Source organism: Lepidochelys olivacea, assembly GCF_965140295.1.
Source record: "Lepidochelys olivacea isolate rLepOli2 genome assembly, chromosome: 5".
Classification (NCBI taxonomy): domain Eukaryota; kingdom Metazoa; phylum Chordata; order Testudines; family Cheloniidae; genus Lepidochelys; species Lepidochelys olivacea.
The window spans coordinates 20,443,006-20,464,934 of NC_140415.1; the positions used below are offsets into that span (position 1 = coordinate 20,443,006).

General features: G+C 44.9%; 1 protein-coding gene across 4 annotated transcripts in view; it reads left to right on the forward strand.

The window, feature by feature from the left end:
- Nucleotides 1-10,476: 10,476 nt before the first annotated feature.
- Nucleotides 10,477-21,929, forward strand: part of WDR7 (WD repeat domain 7) — a 385,156-nt gene continuing 373,703 nt past the window's right edge. For 2 of the 4 annotated variants that reach the window (XM_084629120.1, XM_084629123.1), the window contains exon 1: nt 10,477-10,682. The gene's annotated coding sequence lies outside the window, so the exon portion shown is untranslated. Of the gene's footprint in view, nt 10,683-11,693; nt 11,769-21,929 lie in introns of all 4 variants that reach the window. The other 2 variants (XM_084629121.1, XM_084629122.1) reach the window with 2 other exon arrangements.

The window sequence follows — 21,929 nt, forward strand, 5'->3', positions numbered from 1 at the left end:
GGGCAGGGAAGGGGCGGAGCAGGGGCAGTGGCTGGAGCAGCATGCAGCTGGCACCAGGAAATCTGAGTGGGGATGTGGCTGAAATCTTCCTCTTATCAGGTTTTACACCTTCATTGGAAATAACATCCCCAACAAAAGTAAATTCTGTAACCCCCTAAAACACATTTCTCCCTATTTAGTTTGAGGTTTGCAGCTCTAGTTGAATCCAGAACTTTCTGAAGTCTATGATCATGCTCCCCTTTCATTGAGCCCCAGACGATGATATTATCCATTAAGGTGTCAACACCATTAATTTGTTTTTAGTTCATATATATGGTTTTGTGGTACACTTCTGGTGCAGAACCTATGCCGAAGGGTAAATGTAAGAATGTGCGTCTTCTAACTGGGGTGTTAAGTGTGCATCGTTTTGAACTTTCTTTGGTTAATTTTAGCTGCCAAAAACCTGAAGATGCATCCAATTTCCTGAAATATTGTTCATTTGCAAATTGAGCCATAATCTCTCCTCTGATTGTTAGTTGAAACAGATGATGATATTCCCAAAAGAGTGCCTTCCCGAAAGTGTGGGGCAAGTGCACCCCATCTCTCTTAGGGCGTAGGGGTGGGGTGTACTAACTAACCTACGTCTATGCCTCCTTAGCCCGAGTCAATATACTCGCCCCAATAGCTGGACAGTATAGCCTAATGGCCAGTGTCAAAAGATTTGCCTCAGTCGGCAGGGCAGTAAGGCCTAGCAGGTAAAGTCATTAGGGCAGGGTAGGCAGGGCAGTGTGGCTCAATGGCCAGAGTCCATAGATTTGCCTCTCTTAGCAGGGCAGTAAGGCCAAAGTCAGTAAATTCATCCCTGGTAGCAGGGTAGTGAGGCCCAGTGGCCTAAATCGGGAAGGGGGCCGCCACGGACAAATGGGGGGTGGCGGCCCATGTAGAGGGGTCTGGGCCCTCCCTCTCCCCCAGAACCTAGCCCACAGCCCAGATAGTCTCAGGAGCACATGCCACTTAGTCATCTGGGGGATTCTGACTGAAACACATTGACTCAATATTTCATTTCACTAACTGGGCCACTATCTAATTCCCCTGGGAGGCTTCCTACCACAGTTCCCGCTACAGTGATCTGGGCATCTCTGCTGTCTCCAGGTTCCCCGGTCTGCACTTTCCCCGGCGACTATGGACTCTGCAGGGCCTCCCTGGGTACCCTGGTGTCTGCCTGGGACGCAGTGTCTCTGCCTTCCATAGCCTCGGCCTTTGGCTGATCCTTGGCTGGAGCCAGCGGCATACATCCTTCCTCTCTAGCGGTCAACAGCAACTGAGCAGAGTGGCTCCCTTTTATATTAGTGCATTTGGAGTATGTGCAGTAGAGTTGAGGGGGTATGGTTGCCTCAGCCCACAATGTAGGTGTGACGGGTTGGGTCACAGAAACCCCCTTGGGACTGCCACCTGATGTGCTGGGACTACCTCTGAGCCCATTTTCCTTGGCAGCTTGGGACTTCAGTACCTTGCCTTGTTGAGCCAGACACACTAGCCTACTACAAACACAGGCCCACGTCCCCAAAAACTGCAGGCTTAACTGCACTTTTAGCCCTGGTGTTGCTTAGAGCTACTGCTTCCAGCCATCGGGTGGCAAAATCCATGAAAGTCAGTATGTACTGCTTTCCTCTGGGTATCTTTTTCGGAAAAGGACCCAGAATATCCACAGCTACTCGCTGAAATGGAACTTCAATGATGGGGAGTGGCTGGAGAGGGGCTTTGACCTGGTCTTGGGGTTTTCCCACTCTTTGGCATACTTCACAAGACTGGACATAGGTAGAAACATCCTTGCCCATTCCCTCCCAGTGGAATGACCCCCCCAAACGGTCTTTGGTCCTGTTCACCCCAGCATGGCCATTAGGGTGATCATGGGCTAAGCTCAAGAGCTTGGCCCGGTATTTAGTGGAACTACCAACTGTCTCTGAGGATGCCAGTCTTCCTGGTGTCCACCAGAAAGAGTTTCCTTGTATAAAAGTCCTCTTTCTACAACAAACCTGGATCGATTAGAAGAGCTGAGAGGCGGTGGGTTGCTTCGTGCCGCCATCCAAGCTCTCTGGAGGCTTTCATCTGCTTCCTGTTTGGTCTGGAACTGTTCCCTTGATGCTGGAGACATCAGTTCCTCATTGGATTGTGGACCTATGCTTGGTCCCTGTGGAAGTGATGTAGGGGATGGGGCTGTTTCTGTTGACTGTGAACTGCTCTCCACTGGGACACTATGTTGGGGTTCAGGCTCCAGCTGAGCCTCTTGTGTAGGGTTATGGGCTGCTGCCAGTTCAGGTTCGGTGGGGCCCTCTGGTGTTGAGGTTGCAAGTACTGGATTCAGTGCTGGCAAATGGTCTGGTGCTGGTTGTTCCGCTGGTTCCGGTTCTGGGACTGGTTCCGTCTGGGTCTCTGGGACTGAATCCACTACTGCTGTTGCAGACATTGGCCTGGGGTCCGGGTCCATCACCTCTGACTGGGTCCTGATAGAAGTTTCCGGAACAGAGCTAGGCCTCACGGCTTGTTTAGCCTGGCTATGGGTGACCATTCTCACCCTCTTGGCCCGCTTCACATGATTGGCCAAGTCTTCCCCCAACAGCATGGGGATGGGATAATCATCATAGGCTGCAAAAGTCCATGTTCCTGACCAGCCCTGGTACTGGACAGGCAACTTGGCTGTAGGCAAATTGAAAGAGTTGAACTTGAAGGGTTGAATCGTCACGTGGATCTCTGGGTTGATTAAATTGGGGTCCACTAAGGAAGCATGGATAGCTGACACTTGTGCTCCGGTGTCCCTCCACGCGATGATCTTCTTCCCGCCCACACTCATAGTTTCCCTCCGCTCCAAGGGTATCTGGGAGGTATCTGGGCCTGCGGACCTCTGGTGTGATTCTGGTGCAATGAACTGTAATCTGTTGGGGTTCTTGGGGCAGTTGGCCTTTACATGCCCCAGCTCGTTACATTTAAAACATCGTCCAGCTGTCGGGTCACTGGGGCGAGGTGGGTTGCTGGAGAACGGAGTGGTGGGACGATAAGGGTCTGGAGGGTTCTTTGGGAGGTAGGTGGGGCTTTGGGCGGCCCCCGGTAATAGGGTGTGGTCTGGGGTTGTCCCTTCTGGTCTCCGCTCCAACTGCGACCAGTTTTCTTCTTCTCTGTCACCTCCACCCATCTGGCTCCAATCTCTCCTGCCTCAATTATAGTTTTGGGCTTCCCATCTAGGATGTATCTTTCTATTTCCTCAGGAACACCCTCTAAGAATTGTTCCATTTGCATTAGGAAGGGCAAATTTACTGGAGATTCAACACTTGCTCCTGATATCCAGGCATCCCAATGTTTCAGAATGTGGTAGGCATGTCGGGTAAATGACACGTCTGGTTTCCACCTTAGGGCTCTGAACCTCCGACGAGACTGCTCGGGCGTTGTCCCCATTCTGACTCTCGCCTTGGATTTAAACAGTTCATACTTGTTCATGTGTTCTTTAGGCATTTCAGCTGCCACCTCAGCTAAGGGTCCACTGAGCTGCGGCCTCAGCTCTACCATGTATTGGTCAGTAGAGATGTTGTACCCAAGGCAGGCCCTTTCGAAGTTTTCTAAGAAGGCCTCAGTATCATCGCCTGCCTTATAGGTGGGGAACTTTCTGGGATGGGGAGTGGTACCTGGAGAAGGATTGCTAGGGTTTGTTGGTATATTCTGCTGAACCTTTACCTTCTCCATCTCCATGCTTCCTCTCTTTTTCCCTCTCCTCCTCCACATGCTTCCTCTCTTTTTCCTTCTCCTCCTTCCTCAGCTGCATGAGTTCTATCTGTCTTTCATGTTCCCTTTGTTTTTCCTCAGCCTGAAATCTGGCTAATTCCAGGTTTTGTCGAGCCGTGGATTTTGTCATCCTAACCTCTCTGTTTTTAACTAACTTTACACCTGAGGTTTAGAAATAAACAAACAAAACTTGGCTGTAAAATTTTGCTGTGCTGGAATAGAATACCTATTCTCTGATAGTGATTGTCAGCCTACAGAAAAAGACAATTCCCTTGTCTCTCCTCTGGCCCCAAATCAAAGCAAAAAACCTCCAACTACTTGGAAACCTGCTTACCAGCAGCCCAAAGGAAAAAAAATTCCTTTTCAAACTTGTGCTCCTTGTAAAAAAATCAAAATCCTAAAAAAAAAAGCCCGTGCCACTTTTGTCTCCAGGCAAATGGGTAGAACACCCCCCCTATTTACTTAAAAAAAAAAACAACTTCTGGTTTACCAAGACTGTGAATATCCCTGCAGGAAGTTAAGTACCGTGCCTCCAGGCAAAGAAAACCTGAAATTCACAAAGATAATCCCCTTTTCTCTCTCCTCTGGCCCCAAAGCAGAGAAAAAACAAGCTGTTTTCAGTTTCAGCTGCTCTCTGGACCTCCTTTCCAGCAGCCCCAAAGGAAAAAAAAATTCCTTTTTAAAATCTGTATTTCTAGTTCAAAAAATCTCAAATTGATCTCAAAATAATTTTAGGTTAATTCCACCACTCTGCCACCATGTCAAGGTTCCTCCCCCACTCTGAACTCTAGGGTACAGATGTGGGGACCTGCATGAAAACCTCCTAAGCTTACTTTTACCAGCTTAGGTTAAAACTTCCCCAAGGTACAAATTAATTTTATCCTTTGTCCTTGGAATAGCCACTGCCACCACCAAACTCTAACTGGGTTTACTGGGAAATGTAGTTTGGACACGTCTTTCCCCCCAAAATCCTCCCAACCCTTGCACCCCACTTCCCTGGGAAAGGTTTGGTAAAAATCCTCACCAATTTGCATAGGCGACCACAGACCCAAACCCTTGGATCTGAGAACAATGAAAAAGCATTCAGTTTTCTTACAAGAAGACTTTTAATAGACATAGAAGTAAATAGGAGTAAAGAAATCACCCCTGTAAAATCAAGATGGTAGATACCTTACAGGGTAATTAGATTCAAAACATAGAGAATCCCTCTAGGGAAAACCTTAAGTTACAAAAAAGACACACAGACAGAAATATCCATTCTATTCAGCACAGCTTAATTTCTCAGCCATTTAAAGAAATCATAATCTAACACATACCTACCTAGATTACTTACTAAAGTTCTAAGACTCCATTCCTGGTCTATCCTCGGCAAAAGCAGCATACCGACAGACACAGACCCTTTGTTTCTCTCCCTCCTCCCAGCTTTTGAAAGTATCTTGTCTCCTCATTGGTCATTTTGGTCAGGTGCCAGTGAGGTTACCTTTAGCTTCTTAACCCTTTACAGGTGAGAGGATTTTTCCTCTGGCCAGGAGGGATTTTAAAGGGGTTTACACTTCCCTTTATATTTATGACAGCTTCCTACAGCAAACACTTTAAACATAAGCATAGAGCCAACGCTCATAACTTCAGATATAAAAATGATACATGCATATAAATAGGATGAATATATTGAGTAGTTCCTAACCTTTGCAAAGATATGCTACATGGCATATCTAGCGTAAAACATATTTCAGTTATGTCATATTTGCATTCGTAAGCATATTTCTATAAAGCATTATGGGGTGCAATATCACAGTAGGGTTAATCCTTCCCTGTCCAGTGTGGACGAGTACGCCCCATCGCAGTGTCTAATAGCCAGGTTCAGTATGATCTTGTAGGGAGAGCACCAGATTGAATTTCTCACATTCAGTCAGGCCTAAAATTGATGTCACCTCCTTTGGCACTACAATGAAAGGGAGCCTGTACATAGTGTTTATATGGTTGATGCTAGCAATGCACCCCACCTTCACTGGTATATTTGTTTCAGAATAATCAGTTACTTTTATTTTTGTTGGTCCCAGTTTTGGTTTTGTAATCTCATAATCTTGTTCAGACAGAATATTAACCTGAGCTCCTATGCCCAGTTTCAGTGAAAAAAATTGTTCCATTCACTGGCATAGGCAGTATTCAGTCCCTATCATCAGACTTGCTAGATCCCAGTACAATTATGAAAAACTCCTTAACCAGATTGTCTTTAACTGAATACACTTGACTTTTCTGCATTTGGGATGTACAGCATTTTGCAAAATGATTATTTCCCCCATGTTTATGACAGAGTTTCCTGAAGGTAACACATGGTTTGGGACCATGCTATGATCCACACCTCCCACATTACCATGTGTACTCAGTGCTTTTCACAGTGAGGGGTTTCATTCTTTGATTCGACCTATTCTACCTATATTCTTTTATAAATAATACAAGGATAATTCCTTCTAGAGCTGTGGTTCTCAACCTTTCCAGACTACACTACCCCTTTCAGGAGTCTGATTTGTCATGTGTACCCCAAGTTTCATCCCACCTAAAAACTACTTGCTTACAAAATCAGATATAAAAATACAAAGTGTCACAGCACACTACTACAGAAAAATTGCTTTCTTGTTTTGTCTGTATGAAATTTTAGTCTGTATTGACTTCGCTAGTGCTTTTTATTTAGCCTGTTGTAAAACTAGGCAAATATCTAGATGAGTTGATTTACTCCCTGGAAGACCTCTGCGAACCTTCTCAAGGTAAGTTGATAACCACTCTAGTGAACTCAGCCTTTTGGCTTGTGCTTTCACAGTTTCTGCTGCCCGACATATTTGGAGAGCTTTTTTAAAGTTAAGCATCCTTCATAGAGTAATCTGTCTCTTAACACATTGTCTTTCATGCCATCAATGATTCTACCTCTGACCAGAGAATTTGTCAGCTCACCAAAGTCACAGATTTGACTGAGTTTCCTTAATTCTGTGACATATTGCTTGGAGTCACAGCCTTGGTGCTCTGGAACCACTCTGAATGAAGTCAGATAGGACCCTATTGCAGTGTGTCTCCCCTTAGGGCACACTCTCATTAGGGCAAGCCTCCTTGGCTTCAGTACCTGTTGGGGCTGATCTTGGAGTGTTCAGAACTCCTGTTCACACTGTGAGCTCCCTGCAATAAGTCCACCTGAATGGGACACCTGGGGAAGCCTTACATGCCCACCAAAGGGGCCATGCACCCAACTCTATAATCAGCAGTGACTCTCCGCCAGGTTGGAAAACAGAAGGTTTGTTAGTCATTGGGAACACAGCGTAGAACAGATCTTGTTAGCACAGAAATTAGGAACATTCACAAAGACCATCCTGGGGTGGGGGGGAATCCAGAGCCCTGGACTCCCTGCCACTTGAGTCCCCGAACAGCAGACTGACCAGCTTTCAGCAGCCCACCCTCAATCACACCTAGCTGCCCCACCTTCATCCCTTTGTCTCTTTCTTGGGCAAACAGGTCACTTCTCCTCCACCTCTCTCTGTGTTCTCCAACATCTCCAGCTGGCTGTTGCAGAGGATGGGCTCCGGCCATTGGTTGCCAGGACACAGAGTGTCAGCCATTGTCTGGGCCCAGGCAGCCAGATGGCAAGACTCCTGCCCTCTAGGAGTCTCTTTAACAATCATACACCCTTGTCCCACAACCTAGATATTTGAGTAACACATAGGGGAAATTGAGGCACAAGTAGTCAGACAAAACATTAAGAATATTCCCACTTCGTCACAGGTGTCATCAGTTTTTTGCATGCATGTAAAAAAATTGTCTCTCTCAAAGTTTTCATTCCTTTTTGGCATGCAATGTTCCTCAAATTTAGTCAGTATTTTACTTAACTTCATGCTTTCACCTTCTTCAAACAGGTTTCAGAGTAACAGCCATGTTAGTCTGTATTCGCAAAAAGAAAAGGAGTACTTGTGGCACCTTAGAGACTAACCAATGCATCCGATGAAGTGAGCTGTAGCTCACGAAAGCTTATGCTCAAATAAATTGGTTAGTCTCTAAGGTGCCACAAGTACTCCTTTTCTTCTTCAAACAGTATCACTCAGCACAAGTGCATGTGGAGCCCCACACCCAGTTAGATTGCATGAATGCTCCCAGAGTCACTCATGAATCACACAGAGAAAGGCACCAATCAAATCCTCCCAGCTCCCAGCCTTGTACCTTGGTTCACCTCTTCATCAATGGAAAGTGGATATACACCAGCCTTTGTAAACCTGAGCAAACAGCCTTACCAAACACTTCAGGCAAATTCACCAGTGAAGATAAACTGTTAAAACAAATTTATTGACTACAAAAGATAGATTTTAAGTGATTATAAGTGATTTAAGTGATTTTAAGTAATTTAAGTGATTATAAGGCAAAAAAGTAAGAGTTAGTTACCAAAAGAAAAGAAAATATAAGCATGCAGTCTAAACTCTCAACCCTATCAAACTGGGAAACATCTAGATTAAGCAGTTTTTCTCACCCCACTGAATATTGCAGTCCTTAATATACAGGTTTGTCCCTTAAACCTGGGCCAGTCTTCTCTGTTGGAGTCTTCAGTCTTCTAAGTGTCTTTGTTGCTTGCAGCATAGGTGGGGGAGAGGAGAAAAGGCCAAGCATGGGACCCCTGTGTTCTGTTTTATACCCTCAGTCCGATGAGCTTGGAGAACATAAGTCCAAGCATGTCTGGTGGGCGTTGTTGAGTCCGTAGGCAAGGTTGAGCAATTCCCCTGGTGTGGCTTTTTGCAGGTGAGTCATCGAATTGTAGCTCCCATGCTGGACCACGCCTGTTAATGGTTGTTTGACATCCATCCGGATGTTGGTTACTTTCCTTGGCACTGTCTCTGGAGAGCTAGTATCTGGATGCTTTCCAACCCACAGCATATTTTAGTGACAACCATACAACACAATTCTCATAACTTCAAAATCATTAATGATACACGTATTTTAATAGAACAGTGACTTTCAGCAGATCATAACCTTTCCCCTGATAATTCACGTGGCCTGCTTTATATGCAATATCACAATTATATATAAACGAGGAATATGAGGGTAAATGCCCCCCAAGGTACAGAGTGTCAGAATGGACTTTGGAACTTGGTCAGCCCTGTCACTAGGAATATATGGTAAGGATTTTACCTTGAACCAAGTCTAGTTTGTTGAGTGTTAGCTATTAGAGAGCATTTTATCTTCATTTCTCTTGTAACCATTTCTGACTTTAATACCTTATAATTGTACTCACTTAAAATCTTTCTCTTTGAAGTTAAACGTTTTATTTTTGAATCGGAACTAATCCAGTGTTGTGTTTAAACTGAACTGAGTACCTCCACTCGAATATCCTCCATTCAAATATCCACTTGAATATTGGCCCCTTACAAGGGAAACTCTAATATTTGAACTGTCCAGGAGAGGGACGAACAAGGCGGAACAAATGTTTTTCAAAAATTCAGGACTGGGAGTGTTGGGGTCACTCTGCAAGTGGTAATCAAGGCTGGTGGAAGCCAGAGTGTGACCAGAGTGCTGCTGACAGGCCATAGTTATAGACACCCAAGGTGTGACCTGCATGCTGTTTGTGAGCGGCCCAGTTTGGGAACTTTAGCAGCAAAGCATTGTGAGGCACACAAGGATGTAGGGTAGGTGGTGACACAACCCCTCACTAGTCTGAATTGCACCCTGGAATGGGACGACCACCAGTTTTATTGCATGCTCAATTTACAATCATTAAATACTCTTATAGGTACTGTCTTACAGGTTATAAAAATAACTTTAAGGTAGCTCTTTACATTTTTACAAAGATTAATTTATTAGTTCGCACAACATCTCTGTTAAGTAGCAAGTATTCCCCCCAAAAAACGGAGTCCGGGAAGTTACTGGGAACTATCATCAGGCGCCCATACTCTCTAATAAGTATTTTCCCCGTAGGTACTTTAACAAACACATATTCTTCATAGATAAACTACAATACCCACAAAGTAGTTACTCCCCACATGGGTGGGCACTCTGTCCTAACTCTCCAGTGTTTAGAGCTTGTCTGCACTTTAAAATTTACTGAACTAGCTCTTGTGGAATAATTATTAGTTATTCTGGAATATTTATTAGTTCACAGACTCCAAGGCCAGAAAGGAACACTGTGATCATCTAGTCTGATTTCCCGTATAACACAGGAAACAGAACTCTTCCCCCACCCTCAACATTCTTAATGGTTTATAAAAACATCCAACCTTGATTTAAAAATGGTCAGTGGTGGTGAAACCACCCCATCCACACTCCATAAATTATTCCAATAGGTAATTACTCTCGCCATTACAAATTTACACCTCAATATTGCCAGTCTGAATTTGTTTAGCTCCAACCATCAGAGCGTGTTATCCCTTCCTATGCTAGACTGAAGAGCCTATTATCAAACACGCGTTTATTTTCGATAGCTATTAGTTATCCCAGAGGAACTCCCGGCGCGGAGATACTCTGAGATAAGAGGACCTGTTCCTGACTTAGCTTAGCCCATGACTAGGTTGCTGGGCCCTGTTGCTGGTCTCCTGCACCAGGCACCGCCCGCTCCCCAAGGCGGGGCGCTCTGGAAGCCGAAGCGCCCCAGCCACACCCCCCCACGCAGCACTGCAGCCGTAACGCTCCGCCCGTCCACCAAAGGGGGAGGGGGTCACGCCGCTGTGGTCTCCATAGTTACGCCGATTCCTCAACCTGCCGTCAGTCACTGCGGCGAGGCTTTGCGACACTTGCTGTGGGAGTCACGGCGCCTGGCTGGAGCTTGTCAGCTGATTTACTGCACCCGAGCGGGGGGCAGAGAGCCCTGGGCAGCCCCATCCCCGCGAGTAGGGGCCAGGGCCAGGGCCGGGCCGCACACCACACCACACCACAGACTGCGGCAAGATCGGGTCCTGCCTGGACAGGTGAGTGCCTCACTTGGGGGGAGGGGTAACTGCCCTAGTCCCATGGGGGACCCCCACTTCTGTGCAGGAGGCTTTGTCTCCTTCTCCGAGTGTGACCTCCCTCGCCGGGGCTTTGCTCTGCCTGGCACCTCCCCTCCCCGCAGCACGAGCCCCCCTTGGGGCTGAGCTCTGCCTGGCAATCCTGCCCCCCCGCAGCGTGAGCCCAGCTTGGGGGGGACGGGACGGCGAAGACGATACAGGGGTTGCCTGGCACCCCCTTGCAGCTCAGCTGGGTGTCAGCTGTGTCATTTCAGGGGATTTGAGTGGGTTGCAGACACTTGCTAACGTCCTCTTGGAATTGCCCCAGTCAGGGGGTTCAGGATCTGGCTGAGTTGCAGACTCATTGCTGTCACCAGACCTTATTCATTCAGTTAATTGTGTTACGGCTTTCACTTTCCAAACAGTTATATTCCTTTATGAATTAGTACTCTTCTAGAAATTGGGCTCAGTAAGAGGTGAGTTTCCATGAGTACAACATGTGGTTACAATATTGGGAGGGGTATTCTTTTTGCATATTGGAATATAATGCCTGTGGAGGGGAAACAGATTTACAAGTGGTACCAGGTTTTATATGAGTTGTGGATACTTTCCATCACCACAAGTATTATAGATAACACCCTACCAAATTCCATTTTGGTCCATTTCATGGACAGGGGTTTTTAAAATTTGTCAATTTCAGGTTTTCAGTTTATGTCTGAAATTTCACCATTTAGTAACCCTGGGGTTCCCGTGGGACCCAAAAGGCAGGCAGCATGGGGGGGTTGCAAGGCTATTGTAGGCAGGTCATGGGATTGCCACCTGTACTTCTGCCTGGCTGCTGGCAGGGGTGTTGCCTTCAGATCTGGGCAACCAGAGAGGAAGGCTGCTGACCGGGAGCCCAGCTCTAAAGCCAGCACCACCACCACCAGCAGCGTAGAAGTGAGGATCTCAGGGTATGGTAGGGGTGGATTACCATATGTCCGGTTTTCCCAGCAGTCTCCTGCCTCACGGGGGTGGAGGTAACAGCTCGAACCGTGGAGCTTCCTGCAGCTGGGGGAGATTCTGGAGGTGAGTCTGACCCATCCCAGGAGTAGCCCCTTCAGGGGAAGAGGAAGTCTTGTTCCTCCCCATCCCCATCCGGGACTAGCAGTTGGAGCCCTGCTTAGGGCCTCAACTAGGTGCCAGATTTCACAGGGGAGATCAGATTTCATGGTCCATGATGTGTTTTTCACTGCCATGAATTTGGTAGGGCCCTAATTATAGAATCACTTAATGGGGTATGATGGCACCTATTACTCATTTAAAGCAAATCCCCTGTTACAGGGTAGTCTTTAGGAATTAGTAACTTTTGGTAGTGACTTGATGCCGATCTGGAACTCATTCCTCTCCATCCAGATTTCAGGATTTCATAGCCATTGTTTTCCTCTATAAACTATTGTTGTGAAAGCAGATCCTTGTACCCACATAGCACTTGGTGGATTTACATGACATTTCATGCGGGTCAGATGTCAGCCAACACAGAGCTCATTGCCTGTTGTATCTTTTAGAATTTTTTCCCCGTGGGAGGAATTTCCCTGTGTGTTAGGACAGGAACATGAACAAGAGGGTGACTGCAAATGATGGCGACTTATTTGCAGATTTAGGATCTATTCCTGTGAAGATTTATGCACATGCTTAATTTGTGCAGGTATGTAACCTAACTGAAGTAAACAGGACTGAAGTTCATAAAGTTAAGCACTTGTATAACTCTTTGCAAGATCAGAACCTTGGAGTATAGATCTTGCTACAGCAGCACAGCCTCTGACTAGGTTAGAGATTAAATGAATTCAGTAAACTGAGTTATGGTAGCACCTTTTGGTCAATGAATGTTGTGATCTTGTTTTAGGAATTGCTGATAGCTTTAGATATCACTCATGAATAGAGGGAACCTCCACTTCTTCCTCCTTCCACAAGTTTCAGGATAGAAAGAAAGATGATGATAATTGTCATCGTATGTTTGTATAATACACCCATGTACGTTAAGGCACTCTATAGATAACAGTATAGGGTGACTGCTTATATGATACAGTACCTTTTGATTTCTAAATTCTCGGAAGTTCTCTAAGAAATTTAGTAGCTTTAAAAATAACTCCTGATTAGGGAAATGTGTATGAGTTGTACAAGAAAAGTCATCATAACATGATCCCTATTGTTTTATGAATTCCTTTCATAATAGAAGGCAAGATAATCTTAGGAAATAGCAAGGAGTTTTAAATCTAGTTTCATAACTGCCTTGAGTAACTTGTACTTCATGTGACACCTTCAATGAGGAAGGTTTTTTGAGAAAAAATGAAAGTGAGATTTTTAAAGTCATCATCAAGGAAAAAACCCTTCATTACAGAAATGAGATGCTTTTAAAAGCTGGCTAAAATTAATGCTATGTAAGTGATTTTATAAAATGAGAAACTAGAAATAATTCATCTTCTCATGTAAGCAACCGTAGCAGGTATGTTCAGCCTTAATCTCATATTAATATTAAAAATTATAGTAGTCTGCACATGTATGACTTTAATAATTCTATTCACTCACACAGCTGGGGTGAGTAAAATATCCATCTTTAGCTTTTTCATTATCTTTACTATCATGATTAAAGTTTTAAGGTGTAGATCTTGTCTGGGCTGCTAATATTTTATGATTGTTTTGCAAGCAAGTAAGGTCCTAATTTTAGAAAGTCTATTTATGATTGATTTGGTATTTGTTTGGCAATAGTGTTCAGTGAATTATTATCTTTATTTGTTGTACGGTAGTACATAAGACCCAATCAAGACCCATTGTATTAGGACTATAGAAACAAGTAACAAGAAGACAGTCCCTGCCCTAGAGAGGTCACACCATAGGTTTATGATAAGATGCAATAGGAGATAAGACAGACAAATGACCCAGGGTGGCATTTGAGAATTGACAAAATGAGAGAAGAGTGATATAGATATAGATAGATAGATATCTAAGAAAATTTAAAACCTTGGCCTTTTTAGATATGAAGTACTTGTAGATGAATTTAATTCCAAGGTTAAGACAAAAATTATCATTGAAATGAGTAAAGGTAGTTAAACTTTCATGCATTCTGTATAGTTTTTTTTAAAAAATATTGAATCTGGATCCTGCAAAAACTTAACGGGTATACACAACTGGACTACTCACACATAAAATTAAGGTTTCGGAGTAGCAGCCATGTTGGTCTGTATTTGCAAAAAGAAAAGGAGTACTTGTTAGTCTCTAAGGTGCCACAAGTACTCCTTTTCTTTTTACATAAAATTAAGCGTGATAAAATTAATTCATCTAAGTGTGATGGAGTGGAGCTTTAAATTCATGACACCTAGAATAGAATAGTTTCCTCCCCAGAATGAGGTAATTCATTTTCATTTTGCCAACTGTGATTTTATTAATGTTCCACAGATATTTCAGACTTTTCTGAAATGTTTAGATAGAGAATTAATGAATGTACACCACACCAAGAGTTTATACTGTACCCATTGCTGTATATTTAAGTGCCTTATCTCAGGTGAGCTACTAAGATTAACTAACCTTTTACCTTTAGGGTAATTTTCCAGGCCAATTTAATGCTTGGTCAGCCTGATGAGACTGACAGGTAGGTTGCAATCATTGTATACCCATGCATAGTACCTGGATTGAAACCATCTACTCAGTTTATGTGAGCCCCTACGCAGCCTACAAACTTGGGCCAAGTTCAAAATAGTGACATGGTACCTGATCCTACAAACAGTTATGAATGTACATAACCTTACTACCACAACCAGTCCCATTGACTTCAGTTGGCCTACTCATGGTTAAGCATCTGTGTAAGTTAGCAGGATTAGGGTTTTGGAGGTGAGAGTCTTTGTATCCTGTTGTTAGTCTATAGATACATCAAGTCCTCTTGACAGCTTCTTTAATTTTTTGTCATCAGATGTCCAGAATTGAGCATCATAAAATGAATAAATTTTCAGTTTAACTCACCAGCTGTTAACTCTTCTCTTCAGTTCCTTTCTGTGTGGGTGGGGGTGGAGGAAGTTTCATTAAAACTTGCCAACCTGAATATATTTTTGCATGGTCTGGCTGCTGGCTTCTTGCGTGTAAGTAATATCCTGCTGTGCTAGCACAACAAGAAATTCACTTTTTGATTGTGCTATAATGTTGTAAAGAAATGGATTTTTAGTTGGAATTAATTGTGCTCTTAGAATTGAGGATTCCTCCTCTTGCTGTTTCTTATAGTTGCTGTAATGAAAAACTGCCTAAAAGAATTTGGATTCTTGCAGTGCTTTCTTCACTTGTATTTTGTCTGTGAATCTGTACATCTTAAGACAGTATTGAAGTCATGTAGCTGCTATTTGCAATTCAATACATTGAGTGGCTAAAGTACACGGGAATAATTGTCATTCCCTATTCTGGTAGAATGTTCTACGCTTACCACCTGTCAACCCAGATGATAGTAATAGTCTGTGATATGTGTCAAAATGAAAGATCTGTCTTCAAAATAATTTTATTGTACTTAGTATAATGCAATGTATGCACTCTAAAACTGTATTTATTGTGGTGATTCAAAGGCATTTCCACCGTTGACACTTTTATAGTTATTTGGATACGTATAAAATATATAATTTTCTTTCTTTTAATTTTTATAATAAGTAAGGAAAGCATTTGGGTGCATTTAAATTAGATAAAAGCTGAATGTAAATCATCATCATCATGGAAAATCCCAAAGGGATGTTGCCTCCTTGCTGATCAGTTGCCACCTAGGTCCTTAATGTGATCTGGCTGTATATTCAATTTATGTCCATCACAGGCAATCTTATTGTGCCACTGAAGGTTTTGGTGACCACATGGTTGCTGGCCATGTAGCAACAGTCTTCAGTAAACATGTTTTGGAATTTGTTGGTCTTCTACCCTAATAATGTCTGTACCAAGGGTATGTCTACACTACGGAATAAGGTCGAATTTATAGAAGTCGGTTTTTTAGAAATCGGTTTTATATATTCGAGTGTGTGTGTCCCCACAGAAAATGCTCTAAGTGCATTAAGTGCATTAACTCGGCGGAGCGCTTCCACAGTACCGAGGCTAGAGTCGACTTCCGGAGCGTTGCACTGTGGGTAGCTATCCTACAGTTCCCGCAGTCTCCGCTGCCCATTGGAATTCTGGGTTGAGATCCCAATGCCTGATGGGGCTAAAATATTGTCGCGGGTGGTTCTGGGTACATATCGTCAGGCCCCCGTTCCCTCCCTCCCTCCGTGAAAGCAAGGGCAGACAATCATTTTGCGCCTTTTTTCCTGAGTTACCTGTGCAGACGCCATACCACGGCAAGCATGGAGCCCGCTCAGGTAACCGTCACCCTATGTCTCCTGGGTGCTGGCAGACGCAGTACGGCTTTGCTGCACAGTAGCAGCAACCCATTGCCTTCTGGCAGCAGACGGTGCAATACGATTGGTAGTCGTCCTCGTCGTGTCCGAGGTGCTCCTGGCCACGTCGGCTGGGAGCGCCTGGGCAGACATGGGCGCAGGGACTAAATTTGGAGTGACTTGACCAGGTCATTCTCTTTAGTCCTGCAGTCAGTCCTATTGAACCATCTTATGGTGAGCGGGCAGGCGATACGGACTGCTAGCAGTCGTACTGTACCATCTTCTGCCAGGCAGGCAAGAGATGAGGATTGCTAGCAGTCGTACTGTACCATCTTCTGCCGAGCAGCCATGAGATGTGGATGGCATGCAGTCCTTCTACACCGTCTGCTGCCAGCCAAAGATGTAAAAGATAGATGGAGTGGGTCAAAACAAGAAATAGACCAGATTTGTTTTGTACTCATTTGCCTCCTCCCCTGTCTAGGGGACTCATTCCTCTAGGTCACACTGCAGTCACTCACAGAGAAGGTGCAGCGAGGTAAATCTAGCCATGTATCAATCAGAGGCCAGGCTAACCTCCTTGTTCCAATAAGAACGATAACTTAGGTGCACCATTTCTTATTGGAACCCTCCGTGAAGTCCTGCCTGAAATACTCCTTGATGTAAAGACACCCACTTTGTTGATTTTAGCTCCCTGAAGCCAACCCTGAAAGCCGTGTCGTCAGTCGCCCCTCCCTCTGTCAGAGCAACGGCAGACAATCGTTCCGCGCCTTTTTTCTGTGCGGACGCCATACCAAGGCAAGCATGGAGGCCGCTCAGCTCACTTTGGCAATTAGGAGCACATTAAACACCACACACATTATCCAGCAGTATATGCAGCACCAGAACCTGGCAAAGTGATACCGGGCGTGGAGGCGACGTCAGCGCGGTCACATGAGTGATCAGGACATGGACACAGATTTCTGTGAAAGCATGGGCCCTGCCAATGCATGCATCATGGTGCTAATGGGGCAGGTTCATGCTGTGGAACGCCGATTCTGGGCTCGGGAAACAAGCACAGACTGGTGGGACCGCATAGTGTTGCAGGTCTGGGACGATTCCCAGTGGCTGCGAAACTTTCACATGCGTAAGGGCACTTTCATGGAACTTTGTGACTTGCTTTCCCCTGCCCTGAGGCGCATGAATACCAAGATGAGAGCAGCCCTCACAGTTGAGAAGCGAGTGGCGATAGCCCTGTGGAAGCTTGCAACGCCAGACAGCTACCGGTCAGTTGGGAATCAATTTGGAGTGGGCAAATCTACAGTGGGGGCTGCTGTGATGCAAGTAGCCCACGCAATCAAAGATCTGCTGATATCAAGGGTAGTGACCCTGGGAAATGTGCAGGTCATAGTGGATGGCTTTGCTGCAATGGGATTCCCTAACTGTGGTGGGGCTATAGACGGAACTCATATCCCTATCTTGGCACCGGAGCACCAAGCCGCCGAGTACATAAACCGCAAGGGGTACTTTTCGATAGTGCTGCAAGCTCTGGTGGATCACAAGGGACGTTTCACCAACATCAACGTGGGATGGCCGGGAAAGGTGCATGACGCTTGCATCTTCAGGAACTCTGGTCTGTTTCAAAAGCTGCAGGAAGGGACTTTATTCCCAGACCAGAAAATAACTGTTGGGGATGTTGAAATGCCTATATGTATCCTTGGGGACCCAGCCTACCCCTTACTGCCATGGCTCATGAAGCCGTACACAGGCAGCCTGGACAGTAGTCAGGAGCTGTTCAACTACAGGCTGAGCAAGTGCAGAATGGTGGTAGAATGTGCATTTGGACGTTTAAAGGCGCGCTGGCGCAGTTTACTGACTCGCTTAGACCTCAGCGAAACCAATATTCCCACTGTTATTACTGCTTGCTGCGTGCTCCACAATATCTGTGAGAGTAAGGGGGAGACGTTTATGGCAGGGTGGGAGGTTGAGGCAAATCGCCTGGCTGCTGGTTACGCGCAGCCAGACACCAGGGCGGTTAGAAGAGCACAGGAGGGCGCGGTACTCATCAGAGAAGCTTTGAAAACCAGTTTCATGACTGGCCAGGCTACGGTGTGAAAGTTCTGTTTGTTTCTCCTTGATGAAACCCCCCGCCCCTAGGTTCACTCTACTTCCCTGTAAGCTAACCACCCGCCCCTCCTCCCTTCAATCACCGCTTGCAGAGGCAATAAAGTCATTGTTGCTTCACATTCATGCATTCTTTATTCATTCATCACACAAATAGGGGGATGACTACCAAGGTAGCCCAGGAGGGGTGGTGGAGGAGAGAAGGAAAATGCCACACAGCACTTTAAGCACAGCACTTTAAAAGTTTACAACTTTAAAATTTATTGAATGATAGCCTTCTTTATTTTGGGCAATCCTCTGTGGTGGAGTGGCTGGTTGGCCGGAGGCCCCCCCACCGCATTCTTGGGCGTCTGGGTGAGGAGGCTATGGAACTTGGGGAGGAGGGCGGTTGGTTACAGAGGGGCAGCAGTGGCAGTCTGTGCTCCAGCTGCCTTTGCTGCAGCTCAACCATACACTGGAGCATACTGGTTTGGTCCTGCAGCAGCCTCAGCATTGAATCCTGCCTCCTCTCATCACGCTGCCGCCACATTTGAGCTTCAGCCCTGTCTTCAGCCCGCCACTTACTCTCTTCAGCCCTCCACCTCTCCTCCCGGTCATTTCGTGCTTTCCTGCACTCTGACATTATTTGCCTCCACGCATTCGTCTGTGCTCTGTCAGTGTGGGAGGACAGCATGAGCTCGGAGAACATTTCATCGCGAGTGCGTTTTTTTTCTTTCTAAGCTTCACTAGCCTCTGGGAAGGAGAAGATCCTGTGATCATTGAAACACATGCAGCTGTTGGAGAAAAAAAAAGGGACAGCGGTATTTAAAAAGACACATTTTATAAAACAGTGGCTACACTCTTTCAGGGTAAACCTTGCTGTTAACATTACATACATAGCACATGTGCTTTCGTTACAAGGTCGCATTTTGCCTCCTCCCACCGCGTGACTACCCCCTCAACCTTCCCCCCTCCCTGTGGCTAACAGCGGGGAACATTTCTGTTTAGCCACAGGCAAACAGCCCAGCAGGAATGGGCTCCTCTGAGTGTCCCCTGAAGAAAAGCACTCTATTTCAACCAGGTGACCATGAATTATATCTCACTCTCCTGAGGATAACACAGAGAGATAAAGAACGGATGTTGTTTGAATGCCAGCAAACATACACTGCAATGCTGTGTTCTACAATGATTCCCGAGTACGTGTTACTGGCCTGGAGTGGTAAAGTGTCCTACCATGAAGGACGCAATAAGGCTGCCCTCCCCAGAAACCTTTTGCAAAGGCTTTAGGACTACATCTAGGAGAACCGCAAATGCCAGGGCAAAGTAATCCTTTCACATGCTTGCTTTTAAACCATGTATAGTATTTTAAAAGGTACACTCACCAGAGGTCCCTTCTCCGCCTGCTGGGTCCAGGAGGCAGCCTTGGGTGGGTTTGGGGGGTACTGGCTCCAGGTCTAGGGTGAGAAACAGTTCCTGGCTGTCGGGAAAACCGGTTTCTCCGCTTGCTTGCTGTGAGCTATCTACAACCTCCTCCTCCTCCTCATCTTCTTCGTCCCCAAAACCTGCTTCCGTATTGCCTCCATCTCCATTGAAGGAGTCAAACAACACGGCTGGGGTAGTGGTGGCTGAACCCCCTAAAATGGCATGCAGCTCATCATAGAAATGGCATGTTTGGGGCTCTGACCCAGAGCAGCTGTTCACCTCTCTGGTTTTCTGGTAGGCTTGCCTCAGCTCCTTCAGTTTCACGCGGCACTGCTTCGGGTCCCTGTTATGGCCTCTGTCTTTCATGCCCTGGGAGATTTTGACAAAGGTTTTGGCATTTCGAAAACTGGAACGGAGTTCTGATAGCACGGATTCCTCTCCCCAAACAGCGATCAGATCCCGTACCTCCCGTTCGGTCCATGCTGGAGCTCTTTTGTGATTCTGGGACTCCATCATGGTCACCTCTGCTGATGAGCTCTGCATGGTCACCTGCAGCTTGCCACACTGGCTAAACAGGAAATGAGATTCAAAAGTTCGCGGTTCTTTTCCAGTCTACCTGGCCAGTGCATCTGAGTTGAGAGTGCTGTCCAGAGCGGTCAGAATGGAGCACTCTGGGATAGCTCCCGGAGGCCATTACCATCGAATTGTGTCCACAGTACCCCAAATTCGAGCCGGCAACGTCGATTTAAGCGCTAATCCACTTGTCAGGGGTGGAGTAAGGAAATCGATTTTAAGAGCCCTTTAAGTCGAAATAAAGGGCTTCATTGTGTGGACGGGTGCAGGTTTACATAGATTTAACGCTGCTAAATTCGACCTAACGTCCTAGTGTAGACCAGGGCCAAGAAAGCCTCTGAAACCAAAACAGTGCTGATGGAGGTGGTTGCAGGGTTTGACTGAATGCAAATGTATTCTGTAACTGCTGAGAAACTTCAGAAACGTTTGAGTTACAACTAATAAATTGATTGGTACTGACTGTATTTACTGAACAACCAGCATGTGCGGGTGGCATCATCTAGTGGTGAAAACACAGTCCTGGGAGTCAAGGCATCTGGGTTCTATTGCTGATTGCTACAGACTTTCTGTCTGACCTTGGGCAAATTATTGTTGTTGCTTTTAAAAGCATACACTTTTGGCATGGTTCTTGGATTGGTGCTGATGCCAATATGATTAATCACAAACAATCTGTGTACTGAAGTGTTTGTAAATCAAATGTGGTCTCAGACCATAACAGCTCCAAAAAGAAACATTACAATTATTAAATAAATGTATGTTTAAAAATGTGTATAATCACTACATATGTTAGTGCAACATAAATCAGAAGGATTAGAAAGAAAACATTACGTTCTCTACCAATTGTATTTTTCTCTATTTAGAACATTATTATACTTTTTTTTTGCATTGTCAGTGGAATTCAAATATGCCTATTTTAGATTTGGTATCACACAAATACAGAGATGACCACCACCCATGACATCAGCACTGATCTGTGAACTGAATTTTGGGTTTTCAGACTGTTTAATAATACTAATATTTTTTTACTTCCACAGCAGCTTTAATACAAGGGTTTTAGTGACATTTACAAATATTAATTAAGCCTCATATAATTTCCTAAAAGAATCTATATGAAGATAATACGTCTATTAAAAATGCTTTTCCATTCAGTCATGCCTTCCATTTGAGGAGACCAAAGCATTTTACAAACTTTAATGATTTAAGATTAACATTCCAATTAAATAGGTTATCATTATAACCCCATTTCGAATTGTGGAAACTGACATTTGGGGGGTTCAGTGTATTTCATTTTGCTTTTCTGTTAACCAGATCCATCTTGTGATATTTCAAATTATGGTGCGTTCTAATGTAGATTTTAGAAGGCATTGGCACACGGTGCACAAGACAGCACGGAAATTGTTATTTAGTATAAGCATGTAGAATAAACCTAAAATTTTCCATTTTGTAGAAGAACTGAGCCTAGTGTGTTGGTGTTGAGTTCATAGCCAAGACTAGCTATTATTTTGAAAATTAACTCCTGGATTAAGCATGCTAAAATGGTGAAAGATTCCTGTGCTTCAGCACTCCCAAAGCAACTAGTTAGGCCCCCTGCAATTAAAAAAAAAATGCATACTTTTAGTTGTAAGATTGTCAACAAACTTTCTATTTAATTTTAAAATCTCTTGCAAAACAGTACTTTTTAAAAACATATCTTAATCATCTTTCCCATAGTTGTCACAGATATGTACATGCATATGTAGATGTCCAATCTTAAACACATCCCTCTTCCTACTTGCATCCAGGG